We start from the raw sequence: 13,840 nt of genomic DNA, 5'->3' as shown, positions 1-13,840 counted from the left end.
AAAGTTGGGGATCTGAGAAGGCGTGGTTTGGTGGAAAGAACTCTGAACTTGGAGTCACAGGACCTGGGTTCTATTATCTGTCACTTAGTACCAGGATCTTGTGCAAATCACTCACTTTTTTGACCTTTGGACTAAATGATTTATAAGGTGCTTTACAATTCTAAATCTATAATCCTATGGGTGTGTGTGTGTGTGTGTGTGTGTGTGTGTGTGTGTGTAAGAGACAAAGAAAGAAAGACAATGACAGGGTGGAGAGGAGGGGCAGAGTAAAGAGTCTTCAACTAATTTTAAACCTAGGCTAGTCCCTCTGCTAAAGTCTGGAGCATGGACCCAAGTTGGAAGGAAGCGACAGGGAAGGATGAAAGGGACAAAGGACAGAGTAACAAAAGTTATCCATAAGTAACTTGGGAACTATAAAAAATGAATGGAAGTTGCAAAAAAATAGATTTCTATTCTAAGGAAAAACTTCTGGAGATCGAAGCTGTCCCAGAGAATCATTGGGCCCCCTTTGTTGAAGGTCTTCAAGCAGGGACTGGATGATCACTTGTTAGATATATTATAGGAGAGAATTCTTGTTCATATCTGGGATGTACTCTGAGATCCCTTCCAAATCTGAGATTCTATGATTCTGTGAACTTAAAGTAGCCATGTAGGATGAATACCACAGTACTCTTAAGTCCAACTCTCTTGAAATAGAAGCATTTCTAATTTCTCTAGACTCTCTACTCAAAGGTAGGTTTTGTGTGCTCATTCAAAGGCTGTGAGTGTCCACACTGAGCCCTAGTCCCTGGTGATACCTCCTTGCTCTGCCTCCAGGGCATGGAGATATTCATCAGGTTGGCTTCTAATTATAACAGCTATGGAACAGCTCTAGGAATTTTTTCCCACACTTTTCCATCTCCACTAGTCTGTGGGCCTGATTGTACAGCAGTATACTTGGTCCATTTCTGGTCAGCTCACCTAGCCTAATCAGGATCTCACCACTCAGCTGCCTGTTTGAAGGTCATAAGATCATAGATTTAGAATGCAAAAGAATCATAGGGTCATTTAATCTTCCCTTATTCTAGAGTTGAGAAAGCGGAAGCTAAAAGAGATTGATTCTCTTGAGGTCACACAGATAGTTAGTTCTAGAACTGGGATTTGAACCTGGGCCAACTGAATCTAAATCCAAAACTCTTTCCACCAAGTCATGTTATCATCTTTAACTCAACCTGACACTCCAGTGGAACAATGCAAAGTCTTTGGACCATTGTGTTTACTTTTTCAGCTCATGAAATATGATGGGAGTTGGGGAGGTGGTTTAAATTAAAAGAGGTAAAACAAGCGTGAAGTGTTTCCTATTTTCTGATTTAGACAATTTTAATTAATTTTAATAAAGGGGCAGAAAGGGATATTGTGAAAGATATTTAGGAAGAATCTCAGAGAGAAAGACACAAAGTGTGTTTCTTAGTGTTTAATTTACATATGATAGGGTAGTGGATGAAGTTTTAAGGTTATTACTAGGAAACAAACACTTAGAACTGTGTGAGGATTATGGTAACATTGTATGTCTTCTGGTTGTGGTTTGATTGACAGTTATATGGATTTTGTTTCTCATCATAAGATAGAATTGAGTAATTTCTCAAAAGAGATCCTACTTTAGAGCAGTAGGGTTGATCAAGACCAGACCTCCAAGTGGGTCCAAGAAGAGTTCTCAAAGGTGAGTCTAAGAAGTAGCCTCAAAGACGGGTCACAGCATGAACTCTGAGCTTGTACTGCCTTCTGCTACTAGAAAGAGTAGGTTGGGAAAAAAAGCTCTGAAGAATTGATTGGAGGAGAAAGGGTCTTCCACTGCCAGCTGACCCTGAGAGGTAGATGCTCCTTATACCCCAGACAAGACTTTCTTGCCAATAGCTTTTGAGACCTAGATATAAAATTCTCCTTTTTAATTCTTTTATAGCTTCATTTCTAAATTTATATCAAAGATTTGTGATTTCAGTGAAGGTTAAAATCTGTAGTTTAGTAAATGGTTCTTAGAGAATTGTAGGAGGCTCAAAGAGAAGTGATGACCACAATCAGAGTTAATAAGTGTTAGAGGCAGGATTTAACCCAGGATTTTCTGATTTCAAGTCCACTGAATACTGCTTTCCATTATCCAAGACTACCTCTTATGATATACTGTGTGAAAAAGGATATGCCTTCTGAAAAAGGGTTCTGTGAGGAACATAAAGATAACTACATACAGGGCATCCTCGTTGATTCTGTTCAGTTTTGCTCAACTATACTCCTTGAAGGAGCTAGGTGGCTGAATGAATAGAACATTAGGCTTGCAGTCAGGAAGACCAGAATTTGAATACTGCCTCAAACACTTATGTGACTGTGACTCTGGGCAAGTCAGTCTCAATCTGTTTCCTCATCTTTAAAATGGGCATAATAATAACACCTACTTCCTAGAGTTGTTGTGAGGAAAAAAATGAGAAATCTGTAAAGAACTTTTCAAACCTTAGAGTGCTATGTAATTGCTCACTATAACTGTCAGATGTCAGGCCAGGGACACAACATTTATCGTACTATCATCTTGTCCACACTTGGTCCTGCAGGCTTCACTTATCTATCTAGCATGATGTAATTTATGAAGTGGTAGACATAGAACCAGGAAGACTTTGGTTTGAATCCTTCCTCAAACACTTACTAGCTATAGGATCAGTGTCCTCATCTGTAAATGGGGATGAGGGTTATTGTATGGAACAAACGAGATGTTATGTGTAAAATAGTTTTGCAGATCTTCAAGTGCTATATAAATGTTAGCAACCCCTGTAGAGAAGGGGCCTACCAACTGCCACACACAGGGCAGGTAAGCCAGCATAGCTGACACAGCAACATGCCTTGAGGGAAAGGCAGGAGACAGCACTTGCCAGGGGAGCCAAACCACTACCACCAAATGCCAGAGAGATACCATGCAGGACCTCAAGCCCCAGAGTCCCAAAGATAGCAACATCCCCTTGCCCCCATGAGCCCTGCTTTAACCTTCCATCCTCAAAGCCATCATCTAGATCAGAGCTGTCAGACATGGAACCCTGTATCCCCAGTGCTCCTTCGTGCAGCCTGAATGATATTAAAGTGTGATGAGGGGGGCGGCTAGGTGGTGCAGTGAATAGAGCACCAGCCTTGGAGTCAGGAGGACCTGAGTTCAAATGGGGCTTCAGACACTTAACACTTACTAGCCATATGACCTTGGGCAAGTCACTTAAACCCCAATTGCCCTACCTTCTCCTCTTCAAAAAGCAAAAAACAACCAAAACCCAAATAAAGTGTGATGAGGAAATATTTGACAAGATAAAAATACAATGCAGTATAGATAAAGTGACATTTTAAAACTGAATCAATATGCTGCCTTCAGGGATCCTTATTATGGTTTAGTGGCACTATTTCTACTTGAATTTGACACTATTGACCTAGAATAAAAACCTCTTTGGAGAAGGAATCAGCCATCTCCACTGAATGCTGACCAGCTCTCTCCCCTGGGACAGATAGACTAGCTTGACTGAAGTAGCAAACAAAACTGCTGCTGCTACCACCACTTCTACTACATCCTCTTCTCAGACCCCAAGCTCAGGAGCTCCAGGGATAGCAGCCCCCCCTCCAAACTGCTGGCTTTGTTTCCAACCAGTCCCTGCAGCTATCTATCATCCATGGAAGTAACACTTATACACATGGGACCTGGCAACATTCTCTGCAGATGCTGCTGCCTCTTCAGCAGCCCCTGAGGGTTTGGAAGAGAGTTCTCTTGTCTCCAAAGTCCTTGGCATTGTCTAACAGTTCGACATCCAAAATACATATGATCTGTGTGACCTTGGGCAAGTCACTTAACCCCAATTGCCCTACCTTCCCCCCTCCAAAAAACAAACAAAATGCCTATGATTTTATTAATAGGAATGTCACTGAAGATGTTTCACTCTATTTGACCTCGGGGTCTAAGAATAGCTTTTGCAGCTGAAATCTCCTTTTTGGCCAGTAGATGGTGCAATGGGTAGATTACTGGGCCTGGAATCAGGAAAACCTGAATTCAAATTCAGTTTCAGGCATTTACTAGCTGGGTGACCCTGGGCAAGACACTTACCCTCTATTTTGCCTCAGTTTCTTCATCTGTAAGATGGGATTATGACAGCAACTACTTTGTACGGTTGTTGTGGGTTTCAAATGAGAAATTTCAAAGTGCTTAGCACAGTACCTGGTACATAGTAGGTGCTATAGGAATGCTTATTCCCTCCTTTCTCCTTTCTTTATGTGTTGTTTCCTCCACTAGAATGTGATGTTTTTGAGGGCAGAAACTGTCTTGCTTTTCAATTTGTATGCATAGAGCTTAACACAGTGTGTTGCATATAGCAAGTGCATTATTAATGCTTTTTCATCATCATTAGAATTACTATTATTATCCTTACTTTACCTTCTTTGATTCCATTGTTTCCCATAAACACAGGAATATATACAAAGGACAATACATGTAACTTGTATCTATTGTGTGAAGTAACCTCTCTTAACTTTCCTTCTGAAATGTTTTAGTATTAATCAATTTATTATTATTAGGATCAAATAATTTAGAGCTAGAAGGGAACTAGGAGATGATTTAGTCCAAGTCCCTCATTTTAGAAATGAAGACATCGAAGTCCAGAGAAGTTAAATTCAGTGCCTTATTCATTGTCTCTCATGTAAGGTACATTATGCTTCAGATGTAGGATTTGAACCCAGAACATTTGACTAGAAATTCAGAGTTATTTCCATTACTCCACATTGCCCAATTTTAAAAAATGTTGAAGCAGGATAGATTTAAAGCTGGAACAGATTTAGAGATTGTCATCCAGTCCTTCCCACACACAGAAGAGGAAACTGAGACTGAGTGAGATTGTGAGCCCTTGCATGCTTACGTAAATTTCATTAGCACACTGTGTGGAAAAGTGCACTTGTCAACCAAGAATATGGGTGTTTCCTTGTGTAATTAACTCTTGTGTAAGGCTCTGACTGTACTGTACTAAACATATTTATCTATTGACAGGAGGACAGGAAAGAAGGCTGAGCTGCAGAGGTATCACTGGCATGATGAATAATGGAGACATTTTTGCAAGATATGCAGAGAGAATGAGAGAGAGAGACAGAGACAGAGAGGCAGGGGAGAGAGAGAGACAGAGAGAGAGAGAGAGGGAGAGAGAGGAGAAAGAGAGAGAGACAGAGAGAGAGAGAGAGAGAGGGAGGGAGACAAAGAGAGAGGGACAAAGAGAGATAGAGTGCGTGTGATAGTCTTGAAAACCAAAGTGTCTTAGAAAAAGGGGCCACATCTAGGTCAAACACAACGGAGGCCTCTGCTTTAGTGTCATACACCAGACACTCAGCAGCATGGGCACCTGTTTCTCCAGTGCTATATGGGGAACTCTGCCTTTAGCCCCATTGGCCAAGCATCCCAGAATCCCATTCCATTTGAAGGATGAAGGAAGTATTAGATGCTGGGATTAGTGCAAAATTACCAGGACTGACTTGACCTGAGAGGCTAGAGTTTGTATGTTAATTAAGCCATTAAAAATAGATGTTCAAGCTATTCCCAAAACCTTATTACCACATACTGTAATGCAATAAATATTCTAGTGTGTGTGGTTTTTCCATTCCAGACACTTGCCAATCAATCCATCCATCAATCAGGTCAAGAACCTATTACCTGCAAAGCGCTGTGATAGGTGCTGGCGATACAAAGACAAAAATCAAACAGTCCCTACATTCATGGAGCTTACACTCTAGTCAAATTGTCTACCACTCCACTGTGTTTCCTGACCGGGAAAGGGAGCCAGTTGTTTTGCCATGAATTCAGTTCATTTCAACATTAGGTAGATGTCTTTTCTACCTGGGATCTGGACTTTTAGTAAGTGCAAGCAAGGTGGGATTTTTGTTGTTTTCTTTTTGGAGTTCAGTCTCCTAGGCTCAGGTTAAATTGTAAACATGTGAAGGATTAATCATCTTTGAACCCTGATAATTCACAGCTGTGCTAAATCAATTAGGTTTCATGCCTTCTGGCTCTAAGCCAATCAGGGGCCAAGTCTTTGTTATATATTCTGGGAGGCTGCCATTTTGCTTTGGGGGTTCGCTTATGAGAAGGATCTTTTGATATCCCGGTCCCCCTTTTGATATCCCGGTCAAGACTTTGAATAGCCATTCGTTCAGAGCCTCCCAACTGCTCAGATTTCTGTGCTCCTTCAATCCAGTGATGTCTGTAAAGTGTACAGCAATATTGTTTTGTTTAGACAGAGGCCTGTTTGTTGGTCTTTGTGCTAATTTCTCTGCTTGTATTTTCTCCAAGTTCAGGGTGCTGACCTTTCCCCTGAACTAGTGAAAGTAATTAAAAGTAGGATTGTTAACCCCTTTTTGAGCAGTCTTTCCTTTAAAAGCAGATCAAAGAGCCTGTGCTAGCAAGCCATCCTGGGTGTGCCAGGGTGCTTGCTGTTACAACCTTCCAGCTAACTTGCCACTTTCCATCTGCAGCTCTGCTTGGTTTGGTCTTCTTGGAACATGATGCCCTGCCCAGGATCATTGGTCACTTGAATTCTCATCATCATGCTGTTTAATTCAGCTTTGAATACTCAGAATCTTCCCCTCCACTCTCAGTTTCCTCTCCCCTCTGATTGGAGGACAGGAGGGTAGAACACTAAACTCCTCCCAGAAATTTCCTTTATAGAGGGGCTAGAATCTAGACTTTTCAGATAACTCTCCTTTTTCCATCTATAGCTCCTCTGGAGTGCATTCCCCCCTCCCTCCCCTCCCTGCCCCAGGAATGCTTAGCACAGTGCCTGGTACACTGTAAGTGCTTAATGTTTAATGAATTGAATTGACTATGCCAGGCTCTGAATTTCTTACATTCATATTTACTTATCCTCTTTATCTTTTTAAAGCAAAGAGAATCCTAGGATAGGGGGATGGGGGAATTTCTGGAGGATCACACTATTTTACTCCCTCCTCCCCCTTCTGTTTTGGTAGGAGTCTTACTTCCAGGCAGGACTATCCTGAATCATTGTTTACATACAGTGTTGGTTTTGTCCTTAACAATCTCTGGGAAACCTAATGCAGCTACCAATCCTAAGAAAATAAAACCTTTATTGGCAGAAAATTTTTCCATATAGTAAAACTGTCTAAGTGCTGTTGATTTTAGGATAAAAAAAATCACATAATCATAGATTAAGATGTGGAAGGGATCTTCAAAGTCATTTAATACAAATCCTTCATTTTCCAGTTGTGAAGACTAAGTGAACTTGCATACGATCACAAGATCACTGGTAGAGTCAGAATTTGAACCCAGGTCTTTTGACTCCAAATCTTATTAAGTGGGTAATACCCACCTTCCTAATAATTATGGTTTAATAAGTATTTATTGAACACTACTTTGTAGTGCTGGATAAGACAATGGGTTGCAATGAAGAAATGTGTTTGTCTCTCAAGACAAAGTTGTCTTCAAGGAACTTTAGGTCTACTGTGGGCAGCTTATAACATACAATTGATTATAGTACAAAATCATAGGCCTTAGAACTAGAAAGGACCTTAGGGATCATCTAGTCTAACTTCCTCATTTTTTCAGATGAGGAAACTGAGACCCAGAGAGGTTGTCACTTGCCCAAGGCCACACAACAAACACATTGCAAAGTAAAGACTCAAGCCCAAGTTTCTGACCCCCAAACCCACACTCTTACCAATTATGTCATGTTGTTCCAGCATGCTAATGGATCAAAAATGTATAAGAAACATGACAAGACTTCTTTCTTCTGGTTCTGCTTCTATCTCTCTGACTGCCCCTTCCCAATATCCTTTGGTGAATGGTTATCCATCCATTTTTAGCCCCTTAACATTGAGTGCCCCCTAAGGCTCTGGTCTGAGTTCTATTTTCTTCTGTCTCTATCCCCTCTAGATAATTTTACCATCTCTCATATGCTGAAGTACTAACTCTATAAGGGATGACGCTGAGATTGATAAATCCGATCATAATCTCTCATGCTCCATTTTCACATCATTAACTGAGGTTCAATGGTGTCTCATATATATTTCAAGCTCTGTATGTCCTAAATGGAATTCAACCTCTGCTAAATCTCCAAACATTACTATTTCTGTTGATAGTACCACCATCCTTCCATTCACCAAGATGCATAAGAGTAATTCTTGGCTGCTTCTTTTATCTCAACCCCATAGCCAATCATTTGTCAAATCTTGTTGCTTCTACATCTCATCTCTCCACTCATACAACTACTGTCCTAATTCAGATCCTCATCATGTCTTACCTGGATTATTGCAATAGCCTGATTGATTTCTTCCCTTCCAGTCTCTCCTCTCTCCAATGTATCCTTCACACAATTGCTAAATTAACATTCCTAAAACACAGGTCTGACCATATCAGTCCCCAGATCAAAAAGTTCCTGTGGTTCCCTTTAGACTGCTGGAAAACATATGCATTCCTTATTCTGGCATTTAAAACCTGGCATGATCTTTTCCCACCTATCTTTCCAAATTTGTTTTATATTCTACCCCTTTATACACTCCCTATTCCAGTCAAACTGACCTCCTACCTTTTTCCAACATTCCAGATCCCATCTCTGTACCTCTATGTACCTTATACATAGAACACATTTCTTCCTTATCTTTACTTCTTAGAATCCCTAGATTCCTTTAAAGTTCAGCTTAGTTATCCCTCAGGAAGTCTTCATTGATTCCTCTCAATTATTAGAATCTTACCCTCCTCGAATTATCTTGTTCTTGCCTATTAGCAACTATATTATATCTTATATGTTATAAGAATATATGTTATATATTACATATTTTTTGCACTTAGCTCAGTGATGGTAGTCACTAGATGATAGTCACTTAACAAGTGTCTGTTATAATCATTGAATCCATTTAGAGATGCCATCTAGGTAGTTAAGAGATGTGAAAGGGTTCCAGAGAAAGAGCAGAGTTGGGGAGAGATATTTGGGAAACATCTACCTCGATGTTATAAAGTATCTTAACCCTCTTGAGACAGTGCCTCAGATAATACCTTGAAGGATCAACCTATCTTTCACTTTTCACACCAAGTACTTCTTGCTTTCCCAAATTATAGGATAATAGGATTTAGAACTCAAAGGATTTTAGATAGTCTCACCTCTAGTCCCTGCTAATTTCTATCTGTGTGACCTTGGGCAAATCACTTAACCTCTCTGAGCCCCAGGTCTTTATTTATTTAAAAAAAGCGCATTGGATTAGATAACTTTTAAGGTCCTTTCTAGCTCTCAGTCTATGATCCTTTAATCCTTCATTTTGCAGAAGAGGAAACTGAAGACAAGGAAAGTGAAGTGTCAAAACAAGGTCACTTAGGTAGCAAAATCAGGAATCCCTCATTTTAGAATTTATTATCCATATCATTCAATCAACAAACATTTATTGATCACCTACTATGCACCAAGCAATGTGTTAGGTGCTGGAGATAACAGAACAAGAAACAAGAAAACAAAACAAAACAAGAAAATAGCTCCTGCCCTGAAGGAATTTTATCATCTGTTCTAATTTCCATAGGGAATATTCTAGACAAAATAGATTTTATAAAAATGCTTAGGATGGTTTGTGGGCATTACACTTTCCATGATCAGAGTGTAGTGTCCACATGTCAATGGTTTCCATGGCAGAGTTTTTTTATTTACAAATCTACTGAGTCAGATAATGAGGCTCATTGTCAAATGGGAGGATCACTGACTACGTTGTTGTCAAATACTTCTAAAGAGGAAACTGGCACCAAGCTTTCAAGTATTGGGCTGGTTTAGGAGGCGGATTAATTGAGGAATGCTGCTGGGTGCCAAGAAGTGATGCCACACTCTTATAACACTGGGATAAAGAAAAATGGTAGATAAGCAGATGAACTGCCAATAAGTGCAGGAATATTCCTGCTGCAAGTAAAGAAATATATTCTAGGTCCTTTTGGCCCTCGATTTAGAAATGCCAAGGATTTGTATGGTCTTGCCCAATCCTATTAAATTAATGGTTGTGTAGACAACACTGGGACTGGACTTTAATTAACTATTTGTCAAGTTATATTTAGCAATAGTCATATGACAGTATATACCATATTAGAAATGCTGGTCAAGAGCTTTAGTGGACACAAAACTGTTTTAATTGATACTGTATTTTGACTGATGACCATGAAGAGGGGAAAAAAGCATTTGTCACTTAAAAAAATACCAGCCATGTATAGAAATCCAAAAGTCTGACTAATCAATGGTCATTTAATCCTGTAAATACCACATGCCCAAATCCAAGCTTATAAACAATTTACATAATAACAGACACACTTGCTGTTGCTCCTGGAGCCCTCTGTTCAAGCCTTTAGTCAAGATGTTTTTTTCTTTTGCTAAGTCCTTCAGCTGTCATGTCATAGGCCATTAAGGGTGGTGAATGGCAAAACTTGATTACAAGTAAATATGCAAATGAAATGTTATAGAATTTCTCATCTGTTTGTTGAAGGTTGGTTCAAATGATGTGACAGCCTGCTCTAAGTGCATATTTTCCCTAGAACCTGTCAAATTATTGTTTCTATAATTAAGTCTCTCTCTCTCTGCCTGCATCAAATTCCATTTTCTATACTCACAGAATCTAGAGTTGGAAAGAACCTGAGGCTGTCTACTTGAACTTGTACCTAAGCAGAAATGCCCATTCTACAATTCCTAACAAGTGACCACCAAAATTTGATCCAGTGCCCCAAATGAGGGAAAACCTACAACTTCCTAAGGCAGCCATTCCACTTTTGGATAATTCTAACAAATTAAGAAGTTGCTTTTTTTGCTTCTTCAGGATTCAAGCCTAAATTTGCCAGTTAGTCACTTACACCCATTGTTCCTAGTTCTTACCTCTGGAAACAAGCAAAATAAATCTAATTCTTCCACATGACATAAATACTTAAAGCACATGACAAAAATACTTAAAAGTTAGCTATCATATTCCCCCTGAGCCTTTTCTTCTCCAAGCTAAACAGGCCCAATTCCTTCAATGGATTCTTATGTGGATTTATTTGTTCTTTTAAGGGTACTCTGTCTTTTCTTTTAAGCCATTTTTTTTTGCACCAGATAGTTTCCATTTCTTTTTTGTTTTCTGTTTTTTTTTTCTTTTTGGAGGGCAATTGGGGTTAAGTGACTTGCCCAAGGTCACACGGCTAGTTAAGTGTTAAATGTCTGGGGCTGGATTTGAACGCAGGTCCTCCTGACTCCAGGGCTGGTGCTCTCTTCATTGTACAACCTAGCAGCCCCTTATTTTCTGTTTTGATTCTCTCCTGTTCATCTTTCTAGCAATTCTTCTTTTTCTTCATTTTTTTATTTGTAACTCAAGTCTTGTCCTTCTCCCAGAGTCGTTACCATAGAAGTTTAGTAGGACAGGTACCTCTCTGAGGGCTGAGCAAAGTAGCTAGAGAGCACCAGGTTTCAGAGGTTTTGTTTGTGACCATGAATGGACTTTAGACAAGAAGCCATGAGGCAACTAAAGAAGGAAAGTCTGCCATACTGGAGAGGCTTGAGGTTTGGACTACATCCTGGATTTCTGAGCTGAAAATTGAGCAATGACCAATGGCCAAGACTCAGCCTCTGAGTGGAAATCATGGAATCCAAAGAGTAGAGGTGAGGAGAATGGGAAAAGGTGAAGACCAGAGAAAATTGTAAACCAAGCGCGTTGAGGTAGTGACAAGGTATGTCAGGAGGAAAAAGGAGGTGACTATCAGGACTTGTGACTGGTGAAGAATATCCTTCCTGTTAACCATGCTAAAAAAACACACACCATTGAACACCAAATTCCTCTTTTCCAGGGTAAAGGAAAAAGGCCTTTCCATCAAGTTTCCAGACTGGTATCATGCCTTGGGAGAAGGGGAGTAACACAATTCCTTCAGCTCCTAACACTTGTCTCATCACTTGGAATGCCCATCACCCTAAGAGGACTCCACCCTGAGGCCAAACCCCTATGAACAGTGAAAACCTACTAGAACTCATTCCTCAATGATTAACATACTTCCTCTTGGTCTTACCTTCCCTATCCCAATGCTTCTGAACTCTCAGCTGTCATTCAAACCCATTCTCAGTCCCTCACTGCTATACTCTATGGAATGCCTACTCCATAGGCAACAAACTTGTTTCCATCTCTAATCTTTTCCTTTCTCATTCCTTCCATCTCTGGCTCTTACTGAGACCTGGCTCATTCCTTATGACAACCTCCCTAACTGCCCTTTTCAGTACTGTCTATACTTGTACTTATTTCCCCAATTTATTGGTTAAGATGGAAGAGTTAGAATACTGCTTGTTCCACATTGCCACTTCCAGGTTCTCCCTCTACCACCATCACTCAGTAATAACTCTTTCTTTGATGTTAATGAAATCAAAAAACTACTATCCAGTAAAAATTTGGACAGCTGTTGTCAGTGATCCTACAGGACACTGCCCTTCTTTCCACAGTGAGTTTGGTGATTGGCTCCCACTCTCTCCTCCTCAACTCCTGCCCTCAGGCAGGATCCCTCAAACACCATCACTCCTGTACTGACTTCACTCTCCTCCTTTCCCCATCCTGACTCCTTGGTTGAAGCAGTTCCATTCTATAGTATCCCCTTAAATTGAGTCACTTGTCCCCTTATTCTATTACCAATCTTGCCCTGCCAAGCCTCAGTCTTGGATCATTCCCACCATCTGCTGCCTTTGCTCCTACTCAGGTGCTGCTAAAAAAAACTAGAGATAATCATCAAACCATTCTTACTGGATCCACTACAAATTTACATTACATAATCTCAACTGGGCCCTTGCTGCTACCAGTCATTCAACACTTCCATTGTTGACTCACTATCCCACTCACCAAAGTGGTTTTTCTAAAACTTTTTATCCCTTTTCAAAATTTCCATAGCTTCTCTCAACTCCCCCAAACTCTCAACTGAGAATCCAGCCTCATGTTTCACAGAAAAAAATTTCTCTCCTCCTTCTCATCTTACATCAGTCAGATGCCCTGGGCCACTATCTCCTTCTTCATTCCTGCCTGATGTTGGAGAAATGGCTAGACTAACCTCTCTACTTGCACAAGTGGTCCCATTCCATCTAAGATGCTCCAATGAATTGCCACCTCTATTATCCCTACTATCTTATCTTCTATCTCTCCTGTCTACTGGTGGCTTCCCTACAGCCTACAAATATGTTCATTTCTCTCCCATCCTCAAAAAAAAAATCCTCATTTGATCCATCTGTCCCCATATCTCTCCTCCCTTTGGTAGCTAAACTCCTTGAAAAGGTTGCTTGCAAGAGATGTCTCCAATTCCTTTACTCTCACTGTTTTCTTAACTCTAGAGTTTGCCTTCTGACTCAAATAAAACAGCTTTCTCCAAAGTTACCAATGTCTTCTCAGTCACCAAATCTACTGGCCTTTTCTTAGTGGTCTTCCTTGTGCCCACCTCTCTGCAGCCTTTGATACAGTTGCTTACTCTCTCCTCCTTGATGCCCTTTTCTCTCTAGGCTTTTGTTACACTTTAGTCTTCTGGTTCTCTTCCTACCTATCTGACTGCTCCTTCTCAGTCTCCTTTGTTAGATTCAGGCCATGCCACCCCTATGTGGGTGTCCTACAGGCTTCTGTCCAGGGTTTCCTTCTCTTCTCCCTCTATACTGTCTCACTTGGTGATCTCATCAGTTTCTACAGATTTAATTTGTCATCTCTATGCTGATGATTCTCACATCTACTTATCCAGCTTTAATCTCCAGTCTCAGATCTCCAACTGCCTATTAGACATCTCAACCTGGATATCCCATAGACGTCTTTAACTCCACATGTCTAAAATTGAACTCATTATGTTCTCCAA

Source organism: Petaurus breviceps, unplaced genomic scaffold (genome assembly GCF_028583685.1).
Source record: "Petaurus breviceps papuanus isolate PSGF00001 unplaced genomic scaffold, PetGlider_PUasm1.0 91133, whole genome shotgun sequence".
NCBI lineage: Eukaryota > Metazoa > Chordata > Mammalia > Diprotodontia > Petauridae > Petaurus > Petaurus breviceps.
Note: the sequence above shows the minus strand (reverse complement) of the source record.